We start from the raw sequence: 7,508 nt of genomic DNA on the forward strand, positions 1-7,508 counted from the left end.
TGTCCCCATCTCTGTCCCCTTGTCCCCCCTTTCCATCTCTCTGTCCCCCTATCCCTCTCTATCCCATTGTCCCTCTCCCTGCCTCTCTCTGTCCCCCTGTTCCTCTCTGTCCTCCTGTTCCTCTCTCTGTCCCCCTGTCACTCTCTGTCCCCCTGTTCCTCTATGTCCCCATGTCAATCTCTGTCCCCCTGTCCTTCTCTCTGTCCCCTGTACCTCTGTCCCCCTGCCCACTCTTTCTGTCCGCTGTCCTTCATCTGTCCCCCTCCCTTTACTCCAGTCCCCCTATCCATCTCTGTCCCCTTGTCCCTGTCTCTGTTCCCCTGTCCCTATCTCTGCCCCCTGTCCCTCTCTCTGTCCCCCTGTCCGCCCTTTCTGTCCCCCTGTTCCTGTCCTTTTCTGTCCCTGTCCCTCCCTCTGTCCCCCTGCCCACTCTTTCTATCCCCTGTCTCTCCTCTGTCCCCTCTCCTCCCCTCTGTCCCCCGGTCCCCCTCTCTGACCCTGTCCCTCTGTTCCTGTCTCTCTGTCTCTGTCCCTGTCCCCCTCTCTGTCCCTGTCTCCTTCTCTGTCCCTGTCTCCCTCTCTGTCCCACTGGACCCCCTCTGTTCCCCCGTCCCTCCTCTGGCCCTCTGCTCCTGTCCCTCTTTCTCTGCCTCTCCTCGTTTCTGCCATTCTCTGTGTCAGCCTATCTCTCTGTCTCTTTCCTCGCTCTATCTCTGTCATTCTCTCACTGACTTTGCATATCCTTATCTATCCGTCTCTGTGTCTAACATTCTCTCCCTGACTCTGTCTATATCTATTTCTCTGTCTCGGTCTTCATCTCTTTCTCTCTCTTTCTCTCCTCTCTCTCTCTCTCTCTCTCTCTCTCTCTCTCTCTCTCTCTCTCTCTCTCTCTCTCTCTCTCTCTCTCTCTCTCTCTCTCTCTCTCTCTCTCTCTCTCTCTCTTTCTCTCCTCTCTCTCTCTCTCTCTCTCTCTCTCTTTCTCCTTACATACATACATACATACATACATACATACATACATACATACATACATACATACATACATACATACATTTATTTAACACATGTGGTACACGCACAAGGGGACACAGGTGGAAGCTGAGTACCCAAATGAGCCACAGAGAGATTATAGAAAGAACTTTTCAGTGTCAGAGTAGTTAATAAATTGAATGCATTAGGCAGTAATGTGGTGGAGGCTGACTCCATACACAGGTTCAAATGTAGATATGACAAGAGCCCAGTAGGCTCAGGAATCTGTACATCAGTTGATTGACGGTTGAGAGGCGGGACCAAAGAGCCAAAGTTCAACCCCCGCAACCACAACTAGGTTAGTACATACATACATACATAAGATATAAAACAATGGAGGATTCCCAGGTAGAACAATCAACCACAATGCCCATTACCCCTTTACCCTGTTGTCCTTAACTACACAACTATACAAGAGTCATTAACACGTATAATGGCTGATCCCCCATCACGATAGCATGAAGACCAATTGCCTGACCCGCAGTCCGTCTTGCTCCTCAAATAATTTTCGGGTTAACATGAAAACGTCTCTCGAGTTTATCTCTCTAATGTTGTTTTCCCATCTTTCATTTTATCAGCTTAGTTCCTTTATTATGCCCCAATTACTCATCCATTGAGCGGTAGCTAAACTGAACCCAAATTTAAAAAAAGTTCCTTTTGCTAAGCAAGCTACAGTCTTGATAAAGTCAGATATATTGTTTGTTAACACAATTCTCAACAATGAACAGTCAGTTTTATCAAGCTAACATATCCTAACACAACGAGTGAGAGTATTAACTGGTCTAATTATTTTATTAGACCAGTATATATTATTAGATTATACTGGTATAATTATATATATATATATATATATATATATATATATATATTATTAAATATGACCGAAAAAGTAAGATTAATAATTCTAACACGAATTTTCTCAATCTTTCGTACATTACGCTTCACTGTTGGAGGTAAATCAAAAATCACTTCTCCAAAATTCATTTTTATTTCTAGTCTGACGCGACACGGGCGCGTTTCGTAAAACTTATTACATTTTCAAAGACTTCACAAATACACAACTGATTAGAACTTACGTATCTCTGCTATTATATCTACATTTGAGTGAGGTGGGAGGGATGATGTGGCATATAGTGATGTGGCATTAACACAAGACAGAACATGAGGGGATATTAATAGGGTATTAAAAGTATCAACACAAGACAGAACAGAAACAATGGGTATTGAATAGAAGTGTTTGTAGAAAGCCTATTGGTCCATATTTCTTGATGCTTCTATATTGGAGCGGAGTCTTGAGGTGGGTAGAATATAGTTGTGCAATAATTGGCTGTTGATTGCTGGTTTTGACTTCTTGATGTGTAGTGCCTCGCAAACGTCAAGCCGCCTGCTATCGCTGTATCTATCGATGATTTCTGTGTTGTTTACTAGGATTTCTCTGGCGATGGTTTGGTTATGGGAAGAGATTATATGTTCCTTAATGGAGCCCTGTTGCTTATGCATCGTTAAACGCCTAGAAAGAGATGTTGTTGTCTTGCCTATATACTGGGTTTTTTGGAGCTTACAGTCCCCAAGTGGGCATTTGAAGGCATAGACGACGTTAGTCTCTTTTAAAGCGTTCTGTTTTGTGTCTGGAGAGTTTCTCATGAGTAGGCTGGCCGTTTTTCTGGTTTTATAGTAAATCGTCAGTTGTATCCTCTGATTTTTGTCTGTCAAAAGACAAAAAGACTCCTCTATTTGCATTCCTCTCTCGTCCTGTCTAAGCTCGATTATGGTTGCCCTGCATACTCTTCTGCTTCTACTCTTCGCCGTCTTGATCCTTTGCACCATACTGGGTTGCGCCTCAGCTCTGGTGCTTTTCGTTCAACTCCTACCCTCAGCTTGTACGCTGACATTGGCTTTCTGTCTCTCCAGGATCGCCGTGATCACTACAGTCTTCGCTATCTTGCGCGATCCTTACAGCATCCTCACTCTCGCCTCTATCGTGCTTTGACTTATACCCCTCCAGTAGTTCCTGTTCCTCTTCACCACCTTCCTCTTTCTGTCCGTTTGTCTCGCTTACAAGATTCTCTTTCGGTTCGTCTTACTAATGTTTCTCCTCGTATTGTTCCCTCCTTGCCCCGTGCAGGGTTGCCAGATTCAAATTCCTAAAAGTAGCGAGCTGACGGTCAAAGAGTAGCGAATTTGCAAGTAGAGTAGCCCAATTTTTTGTTTAGTCAAATCGAATCAAATCAAATGTTTATTCAGGTAAAAGTACATACATACAAGAAGAGTTACAAACATAATGTTAGAGTTCTAGATAGCGACAGTACATACAGACAGACGACATACAAATATTTTATATATATTTTGTCCGTGTTTGTTGTCCGATATATTTTGTCCGTGTTTTAATGTTTCACTGTGTTTCTTTAAACCACTTCTATGAGCTCTTATCTCAGTTCTACAAACTTTACAATATGTCTTATTTCCATCTTCTTTCACTTCAGCCAACCACTTTCCAAACACGGGATCCTTAAGCCTAGGACATCTGAAACGCTTCCTGGTATTTAGACCACTTCCCCATTTTACACTTCTTTATCTTAATACTTAAGCAAATTCTAAAAGTAACAGAGGTAACTTCTTTTCTATATGCGGTAACTTGTGTCGAACTATCCTTCTGGAGGTCAGAGCCACACTAACAATGAAAGCACAGTTGAAGCTGCCACGTTCACTGTATGCTAATCCGCTCTAACGACAGTCATTTGATTCTTGGAAACACCTAAAGAGAAACCAAATACTTACAGTAGTCAACAGTGGGAGGTCACTTAACATAGACAGTACCCGGGATGAAGTATTAATGGCAATTAAGGTTGGGAAATCTATAGCCCCTGGGGAGGATTATCTTGCCTCGCGGTTACTTTTTCTATGGGAAGTTCCTAGGATCAACGTCCCCAGGGGGTCGGTCGCTGACACTGGCCTCCTGCTGTAAGAGGTCTATTCAATCAAGCTGTTGGACGCGGCTGTGATTTGTACACATGACATTATAAAAATCATCATTGAGTTTCTTAACATTAATAGCCCAAAACAACCCAACTTTGTTGACCAGACCACACACTAGAAATTGAAGGGACGACGACGTTTCGGTCCGTCCTGGACCATTCTCAAGTCGATTGTGAATCAAGTCGACAATCGACTTGAGAATGGTCCAGGACGGACCGAAACGTCGTCGTCCCTTCAATTTCTAGTGTGTGGTCTGGTCAACATACTTCAGCCACGTTATTGTGACTCATCGCCTGCACAGCCCAACTTGTTTTTAAAGTAGCCCAAAAAGTCGCAAGTAGCGAAATTAAACATTTGGGAGCGCGGGACTCTGAAAAGTAGCCCAATTCGCTACTTGTAGCCCAATCTGGCATCCCTGCCCCCGTGGAGGGTCCCCCTTCCAAAATTTTGTACTTCTCTGACCCCGCATCACTAAAGCTTTTACCCCTCCCACAGTTCTGAAACGCCTCTTCCTTGAGCATTTTTCTTCTCACTCCCACTCCGTTCTCATCTTCACCGATGGGTCAAAGTCTGCTGACGGTGTGGGCTACTCTTGTTGTTTTTCCTGACCACACTTATATGTGTCGCCTTCCTCCGGAGGCTAGCATCTTCACAGCGGAGCTTTATGCTATTCTCTATGCTCTTCGTCTCCTGCTTTCCCGGGGGCAATCCTCCTTCGTGGTAGTAGTTGACTCTCGTAGTGCCCTCATGGCTTTAGGGTCCTTTAATCCAGTCCACCCTGTGGTCATCGAGATTCAACATTGGCTGTTTCTTATCTCCAGTAAATTTAAGTCGGTTGCGTTTTGCTGGGTTCCCAGCCATGTTGGTGTCTCTTTAAATGAGCGTGCGAATGCTGCTGCTAAGGACGCTATCTGCACTTATGCCCATCTCCCATAAAGGTGTTCCTTATTCCGACTTTTACCCAGTTATTCATGCCTCCATCCTTGCTCGATGGCAGAGTTGTTGGTCTTCTGTTACTGGTAACAACACTGCGTACTCTTAAGAGTCGTGTGTCCCAGTGGCCTTCCTCCTGCCACCGTAACCGGCGGTGGGAAATGGCTCTGGCTAGGTTACGTATTGGCCATACCCGTTTAACTTATGGTCACTTAATGGAGCGCCGCCCTGCTCCATATTGTCCAAATTGCATTGTCCCTCTTACGGTCGTACATATCCTTGTTATATGGGGAAACATACATATGGGGAAATGGTGGGGAGGATGGGGGAGTGGGAAATGGTTGAGATGACGAGGGGAAGGGGGAGGGGGGTAATGGTGGGGAGGACTGGGAGACGGGAAGGGTTGCTGTGGCTCAGCATCGCCATGCGTTGCTGAGCCACAGCAACGCATGGCCGGGTATTGCTAGTATAATTATAAATTCATTGTGGGTGTTAGGTTATAACTCTTGTCCCATTAATTCAGATAATTGTCTTGTATTATTTTCCAAGCACATGTCATTAACACAAGATGTTGATAATTTTGTTTTACGTAATACTTTGAGTTGTATTGTTCATATGTGATACACAGACATGCCTATGTTCTTCATGCTCTTGTTCCAATTAATGCATTGTTACCATGATTTTTTTTTCACTTAGTAAGGATTATGTTCTTATTTTTGTGCACATGCCGAGCGGTGTTAGTATTAACACACACCTGATCCATCTTTTAATGTTTAATCTGAAATTTTACATGTAAGCTATTATTGTATGCCATCAAGGTCCTTCAGAATCATTGTATTTAAGTAGCCGGAGTTTAGTCGGCAAGGGACGACGACTTGGTAGCGAGTCCTGAGTGGTGTCAGCTTTCAAATTGTAAGACTGATGGAGTATAGCCAATCATGAGGCAGCTAGGCCTATATAATGTCATTTCCCAGAGAGCCGCCAAGCCCACTCTAAGTGGAAGCTGCCAGTATCTCACAGACCTACACAGAGTAGGACCTCGGTGCTTCAGAACTATCTTACTTACCTTACTCAATAAAACCCTGTGAAGCGATCTACAGTGTCTCTCTCTTCAGTCCCAAGCAAGATCCAGTCAACAACCAACTGTCCCAATATTGGGACGAACACACACACACACACACACACACACACACACACACACACACACACACACACACACACACACACACACACACACATATATATATATATATATATATATATATATATATATATATATATATATATATATACAAAGCTATTACAAAAAACTCCGCCCCCCCCAAAAAAAAACCATAAAATACTCTTTGGCACAATAATGTGAAAACCATGTCCAAAAATATTAAAATAATCGCTAATGAATCTTTAAAGCTAAAGGCTGACGGCAGTGTGTTAGGGCAGACACCAGTTGTCTCCTTCTAAGCACCCCAGAGGCAGAGGTGGCGGCCCTGGCCCATATTAGACACCCCCAGAGGCAGAGATGGCGACTCTGGCCCATATTGGACACCCCCAGAGGCAGAGGTGGCGGCCCTGGCCCATATTAGACACCCCCAGAGGCAGAGATGGCGACTCTGGCCCATATTGGACACCCCCAGAGGCAGAGGTGGCGGCCCTGGCCCATATTAGACACCCCCAGAGGCAGAGATGGCGACTCTGGCCCATATTGGACACCCCCAGAGGCAGAGATGGCGACTCTGGCCCATATTGGACACCCCCAGAGGCAGATATGGCGACTCTGGCCCATATTGGACACCCCCACAGGCAGAGATGGCGACTCTGGCCCATATTGGACACCCCCAGAGGCAGAGGTGGCGGCCCTGGCCCATATTAGACACCCCCAGAGGCAGAGATGGCGACTCTGGCCCATATTGGACACCCCCAGAGGCAGAGATGGCGACTCTGGCCCATATTGGACACCCCCAGAGGCAGAGATGGCGACTCTGGCCCATATTGGACACCCCCAGAGGCAGAGGTGGCGGCCCTGGCCCATGTTGGACACCCCAGAGGTAGAGACACGGTCACCGTGGACACCCCAGAGAGAGAGAGGAGAGTGACAACACTGGCCGAGGCTCGCAGCCTCCTATGCAAAGTCTCTATTTTGATCAGTATTTTACGGCCATTAACCACATGCCACTGTATTCCTGGAAAACCAATTATCCGGAGGTGGTTAGATTTTGATTTTTTCTTGCGGCAGAAAGTGAGAGGCCGGGGCCCGGGGGCCGGGGCCCGCACCCCAGCACGGGGCCCGGGGCCCACTCCTCCTGCCCGCACCTCAGTACGGAGCCCGGGGCCCACTCCTCCTGCCCGCACCCCAGTACGGAGCCCGGGGCCCACTCCTCCTGCCCGCACCCCAGTACGGAGCCCGGGGCCCACTCCTCCTGCCCGCACCCCAGTACGGGAGCCCGGGGCCCACTCCTCCTGCCCGCACCCCAGTACGGAGCCCGGGGCCCACTCCTCCTGCCCGCACCCCAGTACGGAGCCCGGGGCCCACTCCTCCTGCCCGCACCCCAGTACGGAGCCCGGGGCCCGGG

Source organism: Procambarus clarkii, chromosome 86 (genome assembly GCF_040958095.1).
Source record: "Procambarus clarkii isolate CNS0578487 chromosome 86, FALCON_Pclarkii_2.0, whole genome shotgun sequence".
Taxonomy (NCBI): Eukaryota; Metazoa; Arthropoda; class Malacostraca; order Decapoda; family Cambaridae; genus Procambarus; species Procambarus clarkii.